Source organism: Anser anser, assembly GCF_964211835.1.
Source record: "Anser anser genome assembly, chromosome: 4".
Lineage (NCBI taxonomy): Eukaryota > Metazoa > Chordata > Aves > Anseriformes > Anatidae > Anser > Anser anser.
This window is the reverse complement of record NC_139724.1, coordinates 1,876,343-1,898,700: the sequence shown is the minus strand read 5'-3', so window position 1 is coordinate 1,898,700 and position 22,358 is coordinate 1,876,343.

Here is a 22,358-nt window from a genome sequence, read left to right as displayed (position 1 = left end):
TCATTTTTAGTTTGATCCTTTACAGAGGTATTTGTTTTTGTTTTGTTTTGTTTTTAATCCTGTATTTTCTTTCTCAGATTTCAAAGCAAAAGCAAAAATGTTTAGCACAGCATGATGTGTTACATCACTCCTATGCTGGCCTGGAATTTGAACGGCCTAAAGTGCACAACATTACCAAGATTCAGCACCGTATTATCTATGCAGGCAGCCCAAACCCGATTTGTTACAGAAATATTACCTGTCCTTTTGAAGTTACCTTCAAGATCACTTCTACAGAGCAATGGAGACATAGTCAACATAGATATTGGTGAACTGTTTCATTGCATGTGTAGGCATTTACTTTCGTGTTTTGTGGTGTTTCTAGCTTTTCCTCTTTGCTGAAGAGACATGGGGACATTTCTAACTGAGCTCATGTTTAGTCATTTTTTCAAATGTGGGTAAGATTATACCATGAGTAGATACAGCTCTGAAACACTGCTATTTCTGGAACCTCTAAAAGCACATTCAAATTTGGAGAGAAATCCCGTTTGATTTGGGTTTCACTCCTCCCACTCCAGTACTCATTCACAGGGACAAACCCTACTGAAGAGATCTGTGCTCCCACCTCAGATCCAGACAGTAACTGGAAGCGACCCCCTGTGGCATATTGGGATATAATAAGCGTGGAAATATTCTAGCAGCTTATTTTGAAAGCTCAAATAAAATTTGGTTCAATTCTCTTCTGAGGATGGCAAAATGTAAGCATATTCCCAGACTTGTTTGGCTGTTGAGGAGCCCAGCCCTTACTGTGTAACATATAGGCAGGCTTGAGAGAAGATACCCTTGAAGAATGTTTATGTAAATTTCAATATATATATATATATTTTTTTTTTTTTCCAAACAGATGGACTGTTTCCTACTCAGCATAAAAGAAATGCATTTTCATACACAAAAGCTTATTTCATTTAGTGATGCTTAGTTCTTAAACTGTGGGAAACAGTGAAGTAGTATTCTTAGAGATGTTCCTGGTCAAGAGTCTTAGCCCATTTAGTTGTCTTGTTCCTTATCCTGATCATCCTTGATCTCAGTTTTTGTAGTCATATTAATTTTACTACACAGACATACCACCTAAACCTGCAATACTCCTACAGACATAGATGAAATATAATGAGTTTATTTTTTTTCCCAAGATAATTTAAAATTCTTTTGTCTGTTATTCAGATCTAGAAACACATATCAGAAAAATACAATTTCTTATTTATTTATTTTTCTTAGCAATTTTGTCAGTAAGACCTTTTAAAAATTGTTCTGTTCTGGAGGGCACCTCTGCTGAGTCAATTATGCAGTTAAGGCCATTGATAGAGTAATCCTAAGTGACTGAAAACTTGGCATCTGCCTTGATCCACCACTATTTTTCAGATACCACATTGATCGGTTTTACAGTCTGTTATAAAGAAAGCTTAAACTGAGCTTTTCACAGACTCAGAAATGCTTATGGTGAATATCCCCAATCACTTTTCAAGAGCATCCTATCAAGTTCAGTTGATAAAGATGAGATTAACCTATTATGGATGTCATTTTTCTAAAACACCAATATTTTCATTTGTCAGTTATCGCTGGTGAGAAACAGGTTTGACCTTTAAGACAGGAATATGTAAGAAGTTGTCAAAATGGATCAGAAGCTCACAGAAAATAGATGCAATACAGCGTTACCAAGACCGTAGAGTGAGCGTTCACTGATCTGTATGGCCCCTTAGAAGACCTCTTCCCCCTAGCAACATCAGTGACGAACACCATCAAATATCTGCTTTACTTAAATACATTTTGGTGATTTTAATGTTCTTGTGAAGAAAGGGCTAACAATAAAACCACGACTGGTGTAGACAAATCACTCAGCTGGCAGTAGGGAGCAAGTCTGACTTTCTACAGTTTTTCGCTTTAACCTTGGATGTCTCCAGCTTTGGGACTGAGGGTTGTTTTGTGAGTTTACATATACATTCAGTTTATAAAGTAAGTACATGAAACGGAGTTTCCAGATTATCTTGCTATCCTTTTCTTCCATGTTATCAGTACTAAAATAAACAGATTTACTCCTTTGCTCTTGAGTTCCACCTACAAAGATATGGACCCAGTCTCAGCTTTTGATAGGTTACAGATATGTATTCACAGAATCACAGAATACCTAAGGTTGGAAGAGGCCTCTGGAGTTCATCTTGTCCAAACCCCCTGCTTAAGCAGGGCCACCTAGAGCAGTTGCACAGGACCGACTCCTCAGTTTTGAATAACTCCAAGGATGGAGTCTCTACAACTTCTCTGGGCAACCTGTGCCAGTGCTGAGTCACCCACACAGAAAAAAGATTTTTTCTACGTTTGGACAGAACCTCCTATATTTCAGTTTTAAGTTTACATCTACAAGAAGGGCTAGAAGGAGGATCTGGGAAACTGAAGGCCTGTCAGTCTGACTTTGGTGCTGGGGAAGCTCATGGAGCAGGTTATCTTGAGTGCCATCACACAGCACCTACAGGGCAACCAGGAGATCAGGCCCAGTCAGCATGGGTTTATGAAAGACAGGTCCTGCTTGATGAACCTGATCTCCTTCTATGACAAGGTGATGCATTCAGTGGATGAGGGAAAGGCTGTGGATGTGGTTACCTATACTTCAGTAAGGCTTTTGACACTGTTTCTCACAGTGTTCTCCTGGAGAAACTGGCTGGAACAAATATAATCTGATATTACTGTATTAGATGGTATTTGATAAGTACATGCATTTTAAAACTATCTTAGAGAATATTATTTTTAAAATATCTTGAGTAAGATGGTAAGACATTGAAATAGCAGTGATGAGGCTTTATTTCATAACATCACCAGTCACAACTGAATGGAACAATGTGATGCCTGACATGGTCTATCGAAATAACAGCGTCCATCTTCCAAATTTGCTGAAAGATCATTTATCGTTTCCTACTTTGGATGAACAAGCATTTTATTGATAAGGCTTATAAAGAACTGGTTCAAAACCACGCTGAAATTCAATGACAGATCTGAAAATTGAATGGCTGTCTTGCAGGCACCAATCATATGTTTTATCAGCAAGATTCTTATCTAACCAACTAGTCCTCCAAAGACAAACCTCTCTCCAGTAATAAAATATGATCCCCAGTCCTGGAGGGGGTCAACCCTCAGCTCAGGTATAGTTATTTATTCCTGTAATTGAATACAACGGACATAGGAATTGATTTTCATCTATACCCAAATTCACGGCTCCTGTGAGGGTCTGAGCTACTGACAAATAATTTCAGCTTTTGCCATTGATTATGCTTCCTTAGTGAACGTTATACTGCAAGAGTAATATAGAATATATTGCAAGAGTAATATAATATAACTGCTCCCAATTTCTTTGCCTATCTGCCACTGCTGTTAAGCTGTGCCAAGCATAGGAGATGTAGGATGTGGCTTCCTGATCAGGAAATGTCTATCAAGCAGAAAAATGAATTCACCCTCATTATATTGTAGTGGTGAGGTGAAGATCACTGTAGCTCTATTCCGCTTATTCAGTGATATGCAGCTTTTGCCTTTTCAAACTGCTTCAGTCATCACTCACGTACCTGCAATCAAAATCTGACATCAGAGTTCAGAATAATAGATGGAGAAATAACCTACTTATTTCATATTTACCTGGATTACTATCCTGAGCCACCGTAAATGCAGTAACCTAGGTCCATGTTTTTCTATTTTGTGATAATTGCAGCATCTTAAAAATAAATTAGAATATAGGGTCTTTTTCTTTTTTTCTTCTCCATGTCTGTAGTCAGAAAACTTTTCTTTTGTAGGAAGAAGTCACGCCAAACAAAGACCTTTGCCTTTTCTTCTGAACACATTACTCATCCTTTATGACTGCATCCCTTCCCAATGCCCACTAGAGAAGCTAAATGAAAAATGTCCTGTCACTTGAATACATGGCCCCAGATGCTGGGCTGCCTGTTGGCGGCGCAGGATGGCTGCCAGGCCATCTGGCATGCACCTCTCCTGGGGAGGGCTCTGTAGCTCTTTGGCTCGCACCACAAAGGTCTCTGGCAGCCAGGTGGGCCTGATGGCTCTCCTCCCACAATGTCAGCACGGGATAGGTCAGAAACGATGAGTAGAAATAGAAGGTCGCAGGACGTCAGGTTGATACTTCAGGATTTCAGGATGCAAAGTGAGGACTGTTGGCTACATTCATTTGCACTTTTTTTTGAATTTATAGACACATATATAAAAAATAGTGTGTGTGCTGCCTAAATCTTCAGCTTCCTACTCGTCTTCCCAGCTGTCTTCACACACCATAACTTCTAGTGCTTCCAATTGGCAGACTGCAAAAAGCAGCACCACTGCGTTCCCTTTCATTCACACTGTATTTATCCTCCACCCTCTGGATATTTTACTACCAGTGCCTGCTCAGACAAGCCCATCTCAGAGCTGGCCAGACTTTGACCATAACTTTTTAGCAATTAAAACTTGTGTGCTATGATTTGTTTTTCTTTTGTACACTCTTAAGCTTTTTACCTCTTCATTGCTTGGTGAAAAAAGATATACCATTACGATTGCAGCTTTCAAAATGTTTCCTCCTTCAACTTATTTCTTCAGATTTCTCACAAAAAAAAATATATCAATAATTCTAATTAGCTGACTAACAGAATATTTAGCTTTACTTTTTCCTAATATAAACTAATAGTTGGAGTAGAGCATGTTTGCAGACATTTTTTTCATCCCTTGCTCATGACTTGCTTGCCTCTTCATTTTTGTATAATCAATTTTAGCATTTTAGCATCTCAGCATTTCAGATTTTAAGCTGAAGAAAAATCCTTCTCTCTGAAAATGATTTCCTCATCAAGTGAGGTTTTTTTCTTTCTTTCTTTCTTTCTTTCTTTCTTTTTTTCTTTTTTTTTTTTTTAGGGTAGTAAACCCAGACTAATGGAACAAACATCTTAAGGCATCTGCCATACATGAGCATCTCTTTAAAAATATTAAATCTCTACAGGTTGACTCATTTGCAGATTTAACTCAACTGAAAGAATAAGACGTATTGTGATAAGACAGAATGATGACTCAGGTCTCTGTGTAGTATAAGAAACAATTTTATAGGATTTCTTCAGTAGCCCATGTCCATAATGATCTTTGCCACTGAATTTTTGCTCTATCAGAACAGCTTTAATATACATTAATTGTTCAGAAAAAGCTCATTATACTTTACAGCAGATTTTATTTATTTCTCCATTAGGAGAAAATGCAAGCTTTGGATTTTTATTTATCTTTATTTTCTATTACGTTTGTGTAGGGCTTCCAGTGGTCCTGCTGGCCAGATTCTCAACTGGTACCTCCCTGTTTCATCCCTTTGCTTGCAATTCCCATGTCTAAACAATTGATAGTTCACTTGGTAAAACAACCTGTTTTCCCAATGAAAAAAAGAAATGAGTGCATTGCCTATTTTGTGTGGAACTCAGGCTCCTCAACCTTCTGCAGTTTTTCCTGTTACATCATAAGTTTTACTTATAGACAGAAAGGAGAGTGAGAGATTGCAGCCAGTGTACCATATAGCTACAATCGAAGCCTACCAAACACATTCCCTACCTCCTTCTGTTTCACTTTTTTTTTTTTCTGACTAATGTTGGATTTCCTGATATGTCAGGATCTTATTGTCATGTCTACAGAAATACTGTCTCTCGTCTGAAGTGTTTTTTTTTTTTCCTACTTAAACATTTCTTTTTGCATAGTAATCCTAACGTCAGCTCTTAATTTACCAGTAAGGTAATTAAGTAAGAGTCTAACAATCCACAATTATGGACAAAGTAATTAGTTACTAGAGGATGAAGATTTGTAAATTTGAACAAAGTTGAGGAAGTATATGTATGCATGAGCTGTTTTGCATACATAACTTAGAATTTCACATGAATAATGACAATTTCTTTGAGTACAAGTTAAAAAATCCAGTACTTTTAATCTGTTCACCTTTTGTGGAATTTAATAGTTCTTTAAAAAGTTGTGCACTTTCATTTGATTGATGAATGGTGTATAAGATTATGTATGAGATTATGTATTTTCTTCATTGAGTTTTACAATGCGAAAACATAAATAAAAATTAAACATTCCAAAACTAAACAAATTTTGGGTTGCTTATATAAAAGTTTTGGTAGCGGACATCAACCCATGCAAAAAATAAATATATATATATATGTAAAACATATACATATATATATATATTTGGATGATGTGCATAAGAAATGTACATCACAAAGACTTCCTCCTCTATGATTCAAACTTTCCAAAGTTTTTGAATCATAACATATCTGGGGATTCATTAAAAAAGGAAAAAACAGAAAAACAAAAACAAAAAAGAAAACAAACCACCACCAACAAAAACAGAGTTCTGTAGAAGGTAGTTCTGGCAGATAGAAAGCTTTTTGTGAATGGTCAAAATCACACAAGCACTGGGCTTGTTGGAATGGAAATTTGTTATAAAGAAAACCTGGCAACAATTTATCAACAGATGGTCAAATTATTGAATGTTTTTGTATCAGAATGCCATTTCATATCAAATTGTTAACACAGTGAAAAAGACAAAAGATCTCCAAGACAAGATCTCAACCACAGAAGAAATAGATCAAGGAGTACTTAGCTCTGATTATTTCAAATCATCTGACTAGCAAGTTTTTAGAAAGTATTGGCTGGTTTGCCTGATGAACCCTGAAAACAAGCTGGTGAAATTTTTGAGCTGTGGTTAGTTGTCTTTGCTCTTTCAGCCATTTCACACGTCATTCACAGAGCCTGAAAGGGAGAAAAGAAGCATTAAGGTAATTCATATAAAACACTTAGCTACAAGATTAGATGTCAAATGATCCTGTTGACTTATACAAAGAACAGTTTCACACCTTGGAGAAATGGTATGGAAAATTAATATTGTATGATATTGTATACAAATCTATAGATACAATGCTCAGTTGGAAAAGTAGGCAGCAGAGGTGAAGTGCATAAATTCAGGGTAGACATCAAGAAAGTAGACTGCATCTTCAGAAAAGAATAGGTAGTCAAGATGAATATTTTCTATTAGTGCAAAAGCAAATGTTAACCCAAGTTATTCTGTAATGTTGCTTGTAATCTATAGTGAATAATCCTACTATATCCAACATTTCTAGCATCAACTGAAGGGAAGTCCGTTCTGTTTTGGGCATCCTTCTTCAAGGAAATCTGTAGCTGAATGGAGAATACCCAAAGAAATATTAGCAAATATCTGAGAAATACAGCTTACTAGGAAGCTTGTGAATTCACATTTTTGTATTCTAGAGAAAAACAGCAAAAATCTCAAAATACATAAAGGACAGCTGCAAAGAAGACAGCAAATGTCAATTTTTAATTATCTGGATAGGGAAGACAAAATACAGGAAGTTACATAGTAGAGAAAATTCTGTAATGGTAAGGATGATGAGACATTTGGTCTAGATAAAGAGGCTGCAGAATTTTCTCACAGAAATACTTTAAATGCATATGGAAAAAAACTGCTACAATCAACACAGTACCAGTTGATCCAGCCTCAGAAAATAAGCTTGGTCTCCTGTTGAGGGCCAGCCACTCGTCATTTCATGTGATTATGCAGTTTCTTCAATGTGAAGTAGTGAAAATGATGAAAAATGGGAGAATAGCATGTGGATGGTGTATTGTCATAAACCTGACATAGCTCCAGATAGGTGGAGACAATGTAATCTTAATTATACCTGCTGTTTTTTCCCCAGTCAAATAGACAAGTATTTCCTTAGTAAGTCTTGCTGTGTTTAATTTTACCTATAATTTTGTTTCTGTTTGTAGAATCCCTACTTATTTAGTATACACTTGTTTGTCAATTTAATATGTCATCATACATCAATATTACATCAATAAATTGCATTCAATAAATTTGTGCATCTTAAAAACTTCTACCATAATGCTCTTCTTGTTTTACTCTATTAACCAAAGTTGAATGAGTAGCCACATGGGAAAACCTTAGGGCAAAGAAACTGTTTTACTACTGAATAAGCCTTCAAATTTTAGCCAGTGTGGTGCAATCTAGCCTTTGATAGATACTTTTTACTTTAGTATAGTATAATGCTATGAAGTGGACCTTTGGTTCAACAGTTTATCTCGATTTAGTTGATCTCTTATTTACACCAAATAAATATGGTGCTAAGTTTACATATAAATGAATGTAATATAAAGCTAACTGCTAATTTTTTTGAGATGAGTCCTCTACAACAACATAAAATTTTCTCCAAGTCAAAGAAAGTTTATTTCACTTCTGGTAATTTTACTGTGTGTGTAAAATACAGAAAAAAAAAGGTGAAAATACAGACCTGTGAAAAGGCTCATTTTAGCAGGGATAACAACTCACACAAGTTATTTTGAGGAATGGGGAGGAATGAATCATATTCATACATGTGTGTGTGTTGGATGGCAAAAATCAATGCTTTCTCTCAGCAAAGACACTCTCGGGGATAGAGAAATCAGAGCTGCAAAAAACCTAACAAATTTTGCCTGACAGATTTTCCAAGCAAACTACACCACTGGTGTGCTGGGAGCGCGGTCAGGATGTCAGTCCCTGTGCTGGTTGGTGCAGCCCCTTGCCTGGTGGCTTATTTTGGGTCACTGAGGAGCCCAGATCCCCCTGTGTTTGCCCGTGATGCACTGAGGGTGCTGGGGGGCAGCAGCGGTCCCGGGGCAGCAAGGAGCCAGGGTCCTGCCCTGCACAGCCCAGAGGAGGACACTGCACGTGTGCTGCCATCAGAAGCAAGCCTGAAAACGCGGAGAAAAATAAGAAGAAGCAGATGTGAAAAGGGGGAAGAAAAAAGCAGCATAGTGTTTCGTGGTATAAATAAACAAATAAATAAATATCTTGCTTAAGTCCCCATCCTATGACATCAATAGGAAGACCTCCACTGACCTCAGTGCGTGGTGGGTTCCACCTCTGTGGCCCACTTCGGCACTGCTCCCTCTCTGCTGCCAGTGCTGCTGCCGGTACGTGCTGGAGCCCCGCCACCATCAGCTGGCATAACGGTGTTCAGGCTTGGGAAGCCCAGTGACTGGCAGTGTTTAATGGCCCCCTTTTAAAGCTTCCCAAGCTCTCTGAATCTTTAATAGTGCTCTGTTAAGCAATAATCGTGTCAGGAGCAGCATAGTCCTGCAGGCCTAAGCCACAAAATGTGGTCATTGCATCTGCCTTCAATAGCCCCTGGGGAACTGGTGGGAATTCGTACTTCTGTGTGGAAAATGACCTCTTCTGAAAGAGTGAAAAGCCTTTTCTTGCCCACCATCACCAACAATTATACCCCTGCCTCTTTATTTGTCAGAGTTAATAACAGTGCTGTTGTGGTTCAGGAAAGAGCAGGGAAGAAGATGAAAGATGCACCACTGGCATGGCACAGATGGCTACGGAGCTACCTCTGTTCCTTGTTAGTGAAAATTATGTGATGTGAATGTCAGTGCCTAATGGGGCCCCATCCGACTGCAAATGATTGTAGCACAGACAGCAGAAGTAAGGGAAAATTGTTGCAGCAAGATGCTTGCTAGGATAATGCCAGCAGTAAGAAAAGAACTAAATGAAATTGAAAATTACATGTTTAACAAGTAGATAGCAATAATTATTTGGGGCCAGAATTATCTGAGTTTGCTTCTTCCTGTTGTGGGTCATTAATTACATGAGTAAATCTGTTGATCTGCGTGGGATAATTTTCATGATGTCTGCCTTGCCAATGGGAGCAAGGTGTTTACAGACGACAGATGAGGCAGTAGGATTCTTCCCATCAGTAGCATGTTGAGGTGCTGCGGTAAGGTAATGGTATAGATGGCAGGGAGCAGAACAAGGCAAGAAGCCACCCAGCTTTTATGCAATGATCCTCTTCTCTTTTCTCTACTATGCAGCAAGAACCAATACTGCTTTATGTGAAAAAAAAAAAAAAAAAAAAAAAAGGCAGCAGCCTCAGGACAGGGAGTTGCTATAAACTCAGAACCCTCACTTCTAAGAGCAAACCTGCCTTGCTTTCATTTTCCAAAAGAAAAGGGCATGTCTCTGTTTGCTTCATTCTCATCAGAAATGCTGACCCTTGTTCTGCTAAACAGGATAAAGCCAGTATTGATTCCACCTGGAGAATAACATAGCTGAAAATTGGATAGTTTACACACACACCAAAATATGTAACAATAATGAAGTTGGAAGAGCAAGGCTGAGCCTTAAGCTAGATTTGACTCGTACCATGAAATCGTCAGGTTTTATAAGCTCAGGAGGGTTGGACCTCTTTATTATCTGAACAGAAGGCTTCACAAAAAGCCTCAGGAGCTGAAGGAGCGATGGAGATACTTCAGCTCGAAATTGATACGCTGGCATGCCGGTCAGTGCCTTGGTGCGCTTTGTCACTCTAGGTGAGTTTCGGAAGGGCTTGAATGCTCACCCTCCTTATGAACCCTGCAGCAAGAGTATCTCTGCATCCTACTAATGCTCAGTGTGTATTTTAGAGAAGATTCCTGGAATTAAACACCCCAGTGAAGACAGTGACCAAACTGCTGTGCTTGTTCCTGCCCACATGAGGACCCATCAAGCTCTGGCTCTCACTGCCCAAGGGAACCCCTCTGACAGCTCAGCTGCTGGCGAGAGAAGGGTTCAACCCCACTCCAGGCCCATAGGCTTCAGCTGGCCCTCAGCTCTACGGCCACATGTAGTAAAGCAAGAGCACACAGGCAGCAGCACCAGGCCAGACCAAGGCTGGGATACCCCTTGGGTATGTCCTGTCCCAGCCATGGTGGGTAACACATTCAGGGAGGAAGGTATGAAGGTTGCCATGTACTTTTTTCCAAATACTGTCCCAGCCTGCAAGTTGGAGGTGGACATCTTAAGCTTGAGGTGGACTTGGGGTCTTTTGTATTTTTTTATGTATTTTTTGCTTTCCTTTATCATTATTATTATTATTATTATTATTATTATTATTATTATTATTAGATGCATTCTTTGCTTTCACAAGTGCATCTCTCTAACTAATTTTTAACCACATATAATTTTGGCATCCAGAAAGTCCTGTGGCAAAGAATTTACCATTATGTTACATATGAGAAAAGGCATTGCATGTTTTGGCTTGTTTTGAAAGATCCATCTGACCATTTATTTTGCTGCCTCCAAGGTTCATGTAATGAAAGGTGAAGAAAAGGAGCCCATGTTAAATTTCTGTGACACTTGGAGAACTGTGTAAGTCCGTTATAGCCCTCCTCCCTCTACCACTCCTACACATATGCCCTTCCTCACTTTTGCAGAGTTAAAAAGTTGTAGTCTATTTACTCTTCGCTTATGTGGATGTTTACCACACTTCTGGTACCCTTGTCACACCTAGCAATGCCTTATTCCCACAGAATGCTAAAGCTGGAAGACCAGAACTGCACTGAGCGCTCATTATGTGGGAGCACCATTTATCAGCACTGGTGTTGTCTGCTACTTTATGATTCTTCTTGCTTCCTCCTAGCAGGTGAGGAGAGTTTGAGTGGTTCAAATGATCACAGTCATGTCACTAGCATACTTATTGCTGCTGAAGTCTAGAAGCATGTATTTTAGATGACATCCCCCATTACGTTTTTTTTTTTTTTTTTTTTTTTTACCTTACTGGAGGATTCATTGGGAAACCAAATTATGAGTGAATGTACACCATTTACACCTTTTCTACATGAAGTCTAGATGCTGGATTGCAGAAAAGTAGCTGTAAGTGTGCCGCAGTCATTGCAGGCACTGATGCTGTTTATCTGTTCTGTGCATGCTGTGCCGTACTCAAGGCGACTCTCACAGATACCTATATGCATAAATATTACACTAACCACCATACCTCAAGATATACATAATGCATTACTTAGTCGAAGTGGCAGCATGAGGCAATGCATTACACAAATTACTGACATCGAAAGAGACTTGGGGCTCTTACCAGCACCGAGTGTGCTTACCCAGGGTCTGTTCCTGACAGACAGCATCACTCACCTTCTTGCAGGAGAGGGCTAGGTGCTTACCCCAGAAATTGAAACAACTTTCTCTGCAACATATATCAGCCACATAGTTGCTTGATGTTCTCCTGGTGTGATTCAGTATCTGAAGAAAAAGGAGTTGGAGCTGCTCACAATGAGGCCAATGAATTTTTTGCCACTGGATTCAGTGAAGATAGAGCTCTATTTCTTGTGTTTTTCTCTAAAGAGTAAATCAAACTGATGCTTTTAATGAAATAATACACATAATACATTTTCTGCAGCTCTTTCCATGTGCCATTAGATGCTTAGCCATGGATCTAACACTGTCTAGGATATCTGGGAGGGGTCCACAGATACAGCCAGTCCACAGCGCAGTGGCTCAGCTACTCTGAAACTCTCAACTCCGCGAAAAACACACATGCCCCAAAGCCCCATTTCTCCTGCTCCAAGCTGCTCATGCTTCAGAGGTACTGCTGGTTGGAGCTTTTAACTGCTCCTGTTCTTCCGGCTTTCCTGGTTCTTCCTTTTTGCTGTATAGTGTGACCCAATATTTGCAAAAGCAGCTGCTTTACTCTGTTGTTAAATGCAGCTTGACACTGCTTAGGGCCCCTGATAGCAGAATTCAGCCTCTGAAGGGAACCTCGTATACAAATCATAGCAAATTAGAGGAGGTTTTGAACTCTGAAGTCATTGTAACCAAAACCAAGATTCTGTGAGATGAACAAATGCAGCTCGATTATGTGGTAATCTTTGAGCAGGAGTCAAAGAAAAACTTCCTGCAGTTATGGTTAGCATAAGGACTCAGAAATGAAGGCAAGCAGTTTTTAGAACTTCAGCCTAAGACGCGTCTGCACTTACAGAATCACAGAATCATAGAACATCCCGAGTTGGAAGGGACCCATAAGGATCATCAAGTCCAACTCCTGGCACCGCACAGGTCTACCCAAAAGTTTAGACCGTGTGAGTAAGTGCACAGTCCAATCGCTTCTTAAATTCAGACAGGCTTGGTGCAGTGACTACTTCACTGGGGAGCCTGTTCCAGTTGCGACCACCCTCTTGGTGAAGAACCTCTTCCTGATGTCCAGCCTAAACTTCCCCTGCTTCAGCTTAACACCATTCCCATGGGTCCTACCACTGGTGTTTACGGAGAATAGGTCACCTGCCCCTCCACTCCCCCTCACGAGGAAGTTGTAGACTTATGGTCTACTTAATGGACTTTAATGCACTGAATGAAAATGAGAACAAATTTTTCGCTTTCTTACTGCTTCTTAAGTGAAGAATGAGCAATAAGAAAGGGGGAGAAAATTCGATAAGAATTATTGCATCCTTTTCAAATAAACTGCGCAGATAATCATTTCTGTCTGCCTTCTCTGAAGATATGGAAGTTTAAAGATGTTGATCTAAGTTCATGTTCTATGCGAAGCTTATAAAGGCAATTATATTAGACATAAATTTCGCTATAGATATTTTAGTTTTTAAGACTTTAGCTCATATTACAGCTCAGCGAAATGTTACCTTTGGCATCATACTTAATCTTCAACATATTTTTTTTAAACCTAGGAAATTTTTAACAGAAAATTTACTTAAAGGAGTGACTCTCAGATTAAAAGCACACTTTTCATGGTCTCTCATTAAACTCACCGCGGTAATAGGAAGCCAGCACAGCTAACTAGCACTGTACTATAAGAAACCCACAATAATAAAATAACCAGGAAGTTGATCATGCAGTCATATTCATAAGTACATAAAGTTCACTTCAATTACTTTTGAACCTTTTTGTGCCACTGGTACATTTACTATCTTCATAATACTTATTCAGTATTGCAATGGAAATGATAAAAAGTGATCACTGGAAAAGAGACCAAATCAAATATTGCAGAAAACTCAGAGGATGAAACTTGAACTGTCCGATGAAATATGTGTTTCTGCCCCTGAAATGTCTGCGTGGAGTTGTAGGATGAATTCAACTCCTAAACCACACAGTGGAAGATACACTGAACTGCTGGACTAATTACATGCCAGAAACAAAAAACACTTCTGTGGACAACTCCCAAAGTTATAGCAAGTATTGGAAATATTGCCTGATCTTTATTATTTCCATATGAAAGACCTGCATAAATCACAGCAGTGTTTTTCATCTATAAGTCACTGACTGCAGGGCATCAGACTGCATGTGAACGAGAATCAGCAATCTTAGTACTCCACCTCATTTCCTTTATGTCTTTAAATCAGTAACACAGCACCAAAAGCGTCATGTGTTTGACAAACGCAAACCATTTTTCAAATTTCTGTTGGGTACTATGGCTAGCAAGCCATAGAGCATCCTCTTGGTAAGCATTTCATGTTTTCTCCCTGGAAGCTGATCAGCTCTTTCTTTTACAAAAAATAAAATTAAAAAAATCCAAAATTCATGTCCCTCTCCTAAATCTCTTCTGATCTCTCTGATCTCACTCTTTCACACTTTTTTTTCCCCTTTTCCAGCTTATCACCTTGATTCAAATGCCTCTTACGCAAAATATGAATAAACTAATGACAGCTATTTCTTCTAGGCCTCACTGTCTTGTATCTTCAATGCTTTTCTTGAGTTCTGCCCCACTCTGCAAGCTGTGCTACCAAAACCCACAGGACTGCTTGCAGACCTTGAGGACAGTGATCTTCATCCATCCTTACCAGCCAGCACCATGCTTAACATCTGTGGTCCCACCACCTAAGCAGGAAAGACTCAACATGCACACAAGAGACGTCATCTCCTTTATGTCTTTGTCTGTAAACCGATTCTGCGTCTCCCAAAAGCAAAACTCAATCCCCACAGCAAACACATATCAACTTATCACATAGGAAATAATGTCCATAAGCTATCTGAATGCATCTTAATACTTTTTACTTGCTGGAAACAAAGACGAGAAATCATTTTCAACTTCAAAGACCATCAGGCCATGAGGAAAAAAAAAAATGTTTTGTTGTTATTCTTTCTGATTTAAATGAAAACAAAGAAAATAGTTCTCATTAAGGGGGTCAGACAGCCATGTCTTCTAACAGAAGCCAGCTCTGGGGCCCTGCCTACACTATGAGCACCTGTGCCTGATGACTTGTTAGGTGAAGAAAACGGTGCCAGAGGCAGACGATCCTGCAGTAGGACACTTCTCGTAATTTTTGTATGGTCAAGATGCAGAGGAATAAATCACCAGAGATGGTGCAGAGGGTTTGTCCCACTCAGTGTCTTTCTATTGTAAATGCCAAAGATGCATCAATCTAGACTACTTTTCACTTTTAATTTCCCAAGAAAGCACTTTCAGAAGAGAAGATGAGACAACTGTGAAAAAGATTGCCACTTGTTTCTGTTAGTGAGAGAACACCCACCATTCGCAGGTACAGTAAATGTCTGCTTTCATTCATGGCTATAATGAGGCTGTATTTCTCCCAATTTATAACACTGCAGTCAATGCTAGACTAAAGAAACATCTTTCCCCCTCCACTCTCAGAAACAGATACCAGCTGGCACACATGGAAAAATACAGAGCAGTGCCTCATACTTCCCATTATTTAAATGGAACATCTTTATTTAAAAATGAAAAGAACACCAAAACCTCAACTTCACCCCTCCACCCCCCAAAAAAAACTAGCAACTCACACACTCTTTTCCTTTTGAACACAGCAAAATTACAGGCATTTGCTTCTGAGAAAATATTGTGGCCATAATTGTTGAAAAATATTTCTGATTTTCCAGATATTATGTCTACAGAAATTATTGGGAGGAAGGTAATCTTCACCTTTTTTAGCCCATCTTTGCTTATTGTGCTTAGGGACTTCCCCATCTTCAGTTAAGTAGCTGAGCTTCAGTTAAATAAAACATAGCTGCTACTGCCCTCTTGGCAGAGCAGCCATTTGTGAAGAAAAGCAGCTTAGTTCTGCCTTTAATCAAAAAAGGGCAGTAAGACATATTTAAGTATATAATAGGAAATTTTTGTCTCTCAGTTACTTATCTAAAGTTTAAAATCAATGTCATATTTTAGAAAATGACATGAAAAGAGTGACTGTTTCCAGTTTCTCAAAGTCTGTAGTTAGAAGCAATCACCATTTGCGTTTCAGAAACTCATCAGTTCTCCACCGGTGAGTAGAGACTGTTTTGTTAAATGTCATTCTTCACAAGCTGTCAAGCACTTTGCATTTCTTGAAAATACAGCACATTATTAAGGAGCCCTAAGAAGGTCTCCAGGACATAACTGTCAGTCTCTATGCTCATTTTTTAAAATATCAGGAGATATTTTAATGCATTGCATTTTCAATGTAGGTGTTGTTTTCTCAGATACACAGGGAAAATCCCAAACTTAGCTGAATTCCAGAGCAAAATGTGTTAAAGGTGTCTCAGCAAAATAAATTTCAAATGGTTTGAAACTGGGAAGGCCAGTAATAGTGTGATGCTGGTTGAAGATACATGTACTTGAAACCAGCTTAAATCACAACACTGTAACTGCAAACTCCCATATTTAGAAAAGTTTATATCTGATTTTCCCTGTTGGCTTCCAAGTCATAAGAAATCATTAAAAAATCAAAGCCTCAGGTGTTAATCATCCCAAACATAGGTAAAGATTGATGTGACAAATATCCCTTGCCAGCTGGACCAACCTGCAAATCAAACTGCAAATATATTGGGCAAAGTTTTTCCTCATAATTTTGTTGGATGTTAATTAAAGACATTTCTTAGATCACATCTTAAAAGGAGGACGAGCCATGAAGGCAGATATCACTTCACAGAGTGGAGGAGATGATCAGCTCCTACTGCATGGACAGAGCTACACACCAGATAGCTCCGGCACCAGCAGCACTTCTGAAGAAATCACCTTTGCTTTCCTATGGAAAAATGTTCTCCTAAATGACACACTTAACTATTGAAGGAAAGAAAGTGCAAGATCTAAATATACTTCAAGACTTTTCAGAAATTGTTTCTGTCTTTGGAACTCACAAAATACGAGTGTTAATGAGCACAAAGCTACCAAAGATTTTTTGTTTGTTTATTTGTTTGTTTTTCTGCAAATCAGTAACTCCTAGATATCACCCATACAGTCTGTAGCTACTTTTCTGTGGAGAACATCCAATACATTAAAGGTACTTCCACAACCAACACCAGCAATACAATTATATTTCTGATTTAGTAAGTATGCAAAAGCACAAATAGGAAAACTGTTGGATAAAAAAAATAACAAGGCCTTAAGAACCTGAGGGGGAAAAAAATACACAGTAGTTGAGTTGTACTGCAAAATGAATCATGGTGAAAATCAATTTCTTTCAAAGAAAGTAGAATAAATGAGAAGCGATAATGTAGCAGTATATTTAGCTCTGGTATGCATCTCCTTGCCCTGTTAACATGCACATATCACTAGAAGAACAAAACTCATAATCCTTAGAAATTTATAAAAGGGAAACATCAATTGCACTGAAAAAATATATTATAGCAATGACAAACTGCACATATATTATTTAATTAATTGATGTTTAGTGTCCAGAAGAATGTAGTTCTGAAACTGATGGATTGTTGGATTGTTATCTCCCTTAATTTCTTTTTAATAGATTAAAAACCACCCTTCTGCTATAGACATCGTTAGAGGTACAGGGAAGGTACATGATTTATAACATTTCTAGCTAGATGGCATTGTGATGAATTACTGTTTTAGACGATTAGTAGGTTATTGGGTTGTGGGCTCTCTCTCACGATTAGTCGCTTTTAAAGCTAGGATTCCAACAAGAGAACTCTTGTAGATGTTGCTGCTTCTACAAGAAAAGGTGGTGTGTGATAATATTGAAAATCATGGTTAGCTCTTTGCTGGCATGGGCAAAAAGCAGCATATTGGTCCGCCTCCACAGAAAGCTCTCAGTACAAGGTTTACATTCCCTCAGGTAGGTGCACCAGGGCAGCCCTCAGCCCAGGCCAGTAGGATGTGTTTATGACAAGGCAGGAGTTGTTAAGGAAACCTCACTGCTGGGAAGCAAAGTGATCCAAGCACAACACCTACAATGAATGAACCCCCACCTTGCACCTGAGACACCTGCATAAAGTGAAGTCAGAGCCTGACAGCATCGGGGCCTCACGCTGGCACCCTTCTGTGTTTGCAGGTAGCTGTATACAGGTTAACTTCATGAACTAGTTTAAAATGCCATACCAGGCTCCCTAAACTTGACAAGAAGCTCTGAAGGTACAGAAAAAGCAAGGCTTAGTCTGCATTTGAACTGTGTCTTCCAGCCTTACCATTACCTGACAGTTTTGAACAAGAATCTGACCTGGATTACTTTCTGTTTGACCTATGATGATAGTTCATATGTTCCAAAATACTGCCTGTGAGTATATTTTCAACACACACAATAACTTCAAAATCATATTTCCAGTTGAAAAGCTGATTCTAACTGCTACTCCTGTGCCATTTTCATGTAACAGTCTTGTGGAAAGAGTTCAGAAAAACAAACAAACAAACAAAAACTTAAGTTTTCACTCCTCTAGTTTATTTTGTGTCATCCACTTACTTTTCATAATTTTCTGTATGGTTCCCGGCCTGTACAAGGCTGACTGAAAGAGTCCCATGAGGGAACTACAGATCTAGATTTTAAAAAGAGGAGGGTACAAGGAGATGAGGAAGAAGATATGTGTACTGTTAACATTCATTTTCAGAACTTCATTAGAGAGAAAGAAAAGTTGTTTGTATGCATGTACAGAAACATGTGGACATGTTCAGGTATGTGTAGGCACATAATGAGAGGAGACAGGTGGAAAGGACCTCAACTTCAGCTCAGGAGGTCCGTCTTTAGATGCTTTGTCCATTCCTAAAGGTTGCCTAAGTATGTTGTATGTTCAATAACAGCTTCCTTAGGCAGTTGTTCAAGTCATATGTGCACTAATATGTGCTGGCACACATACAAAGATGTTACCTTTCAGTTTGCTGGAAATAAATAGTTTAAACAAATACAGACCTTGTTATTTAAAGCTATTCTATTAAAAATAATGAATTAGAAAAATAATTTCAATTTTTTAAGCTGGCAGTATTGTTTTAAAATGAAATTTTAATATCTATTATGGCATGTTTTTCTATGGATGAATAAAACCATAACCAAGGGGAACCATTACTATCAACATGAGTCCTGTGCACTGGACAGCTAATTAATAGCTGATAGCTCTTCTTTCGATTACAGTGGGTTTTTTCTTTTTTTTTTTTTTTTTAATGTGATGTCCATAATTGAATGTCATACAGAATATTATGCAAAGCATCAGTCTTTTTCACAAGATCAGCAGGAGCTGAGTGCCATCAGAAATATGTGACAGAACAGAGTTTGAGATGCTATAATGTTTACCCATTGGAAGTCTACAAATGCAAGTCACAGTAGGACTCAGAATGGAGCCCTGTGGGAATCAGAGAATAACTGAAGCCCTGTTGGAATGAAAACTCCTCCAAAGCAACAAATTCAATATGCCAGGATGAAAAAAAAAAAAAAAAAAAAGAGGTCTGAATCAAATAAAGCCCTACAAGCAGACTGGTGCAAATTGGCAAACACAGTAGCAGAAGTTATGCTCAGCTATGAAAGCCAAAACAAGAAGAAGCATTATCACGATGGGGATGGAGACCTGAAACAACATTAATCTAATTGCATTCTTGCAAATTAAATACAGGATACAATCGTCTTCAAAAACATTAACAAATTCTTCAGTCTCTTGTTGTCCATGTAGAACTAAGCTTTCTATGTGTCCTCTTAATGAAATATGTGCAATATGTACTTGCAAGTTAGTTTCCCATTAAAATGCTATTTCCAAATAATATGATCCTGCTAACTGAATTTCCTAGCAAGCCCTTGGCATAATACTTTATGAGCAGCTCTGCCTCCCATCAGTTGCTTTGCTGTCAGGTCTAGTGATGCACTGAGCAGATGGCTGAGGATGTCACTTGAATTCAGACCACCGGGTTTCCATGCAAGCAGAAGCAGAGGAGACAAACCATTTCCCTATGAAGCTCACTTAAAACGAACCCACAAGATGTCACTGTTGCTCCAGAGAAATTTAGCAGTCAGGGGATTTTTCTGGGAACAAATTGAGACTGGGAGGAGGGTCTGGCTCCCACTCAGAGCAGGTGTGAGCGGTGCTGCCACCTCACAGCCCTGCTGCTGCACCTGCCCGCTCTCTGGCTTCATCACACCAGGCGGCCGGGGAGCACCAGGACACCTTGCCACAGGGGCAGCAGGAAACGTCCCCATGCTTCAGGCCTCCAGAGCCATGGTTCGAATGCGGCCTTGTTTGTTTGGGCAAGAAGGTCCCGTGGGACCACTCAGGCCATCCTCAGGCCCTGGTCCCATCTGGACCTTGCCCTCCCCACTTGAGAGCATGCAGGCATGCTCCTGACCCCATTCACATCAGCAGGAGTTTTGATTACTGTTCTTTACTTTCCTGAGTACTACATGTGCCCACATCTCTAAAGAAAACAGCACGGAGCAATGGTGGCACCACCTACCCAAGGGTTATCAGTTCCTCCTATCTTCTGCCATTTCTTCTATGCTTATTGTCCTACTGCTTCTTGGAAGAGCTCCATATCAGACAAAATTAGGCCTATGCTATTGTTTCAAAGCTGGTAAAGTGAAGGCAGGTGGTCTCTGCAGCCCAGACCCCAGTTTTGGGTGCCTCATTGAACCAGGAAGACAAGCTAGCAGGAAACACAACTCCGCTGCTGAGCGCAGCACTCAGCAACAGCCAAGGACTTCCTTGGGTCTGGCTTTTTTTCAATGAAATATTTACAGCAAAAATAAATATTGAATCAAAACCTACCAGAACATATAATTTCAGAATATGAATGGCTTTATACAAACTTACATATCCCCAGTTTTAGCCAAAAAGGGGCTTAGAGCATTTACCCTTTATGGAAACACATCTACTGCAAATAATCTAACATTTGCACAGGCAAGGATTCAGACTAAGCAAAAGCACATCCTCACAGTGTCATAATATCAGGCTTCTCTAAACAGTTGCCAGTTTATTTTCCCCATGCTGTAAATGATGTTTCTCCAAAAGAGAGAAGATAAATGGCTTGTCTCCGTGTTTGGCAGGATGACTCCACTGAAACTTCTTGGCACCGCTGCTACATGGCCACCTCCATCAGTGCAGCACATGTGGTTTGAAAGGAGCAATGAACTAACTCCTCCTCAGGAGCACTGTGCTTCCCTTGGACTGATGAGGAAAGTGACATTCTGAAAAGCAGAGATTTAACTTCCTTGTTAATCCAGTCTCAGCAAAAGAATCCACATCTGCATTGCTTTTTATTATCCACCCATCACTCCCTTCAAGATAATGTATTTGCTATAAAAAAATAAAGTAAAAAAGGGAAAAAAAGCCAAGTTTTGTGAATTCAACTACCCCCACGCTACAGCCACACTATCTTTTGCTTTGGAAGTGATCCCTTGCTACTGCACTGACAAGGAATGTTAAGAAATTGAAAATAACCATGAATAGAAATGCATTTTCTCTAGTCAGGTACCTTATAATGCTGATTGCATCTCTGCTGTATTGGGATGGTCTAAATACCTATACATTACAGGGCCTCCATTAAAAGTATTTCTGCTGTATTGCTGAATGAATCAGATCTATGCTTGCTATGATTGGAGATAAAACCATTTTCCAACACATCGATATCCTAGCTGGTATTTCCCTGGATGATATCTGCACAGAGCTAATGCAAAGAGAATCACATCCTGCATAAAAATCATTGGTTTTTAGTGCACGTTCTGCAATGGCACATTGCAAATGGGCTTGTTGTAAGTCTCAATGTCAAGTCAAAAATGCAGAATAAATGGACAATACTATGTATGGGAGAACAGCTCTCAGTGTGGCCATTTAACTCTGCTTTCATCTGAGTGCATTAAAAAACTCTTCAGAACTGTGCCAGTGCCTGTGCCTACAAATATGTGCATTTATGGGGCACGTGAGACTTCCATTGAATTAACTATGTGATCTCTTCTGGGCTGAGGAATCCCTGAAGCTTATTCATACAATGCCAATGAATCACAGCTATGCAGCACAGGGATCTGCATAGTACAGGCCGACACAAACTCCTTGACTGGTTGCAGACATGGTCACACAGTTGCACCAACAGCACATCACACTGGTTCTGGGGACGGAAGCAAGTCCCCTCGCCTTACCACACGTTACAACAGGGCTTGAGATCCAGTGCTAGAGTGAGAGGTGGGCAGGTGGCGGTGCCTTCACCCTTCAGAAGGTGGTGCCAAAATTGTTACTGTAAATGTGTGCATGTTCACCTCTGACATGCACTAAGTCAGGAGGAATCAAGCAACAGGGGGCAGATGAACTCACCAAATGCCTTCTCCGCAGAGTGTCCCTGTTAAATCAAAACCAAGGTCTT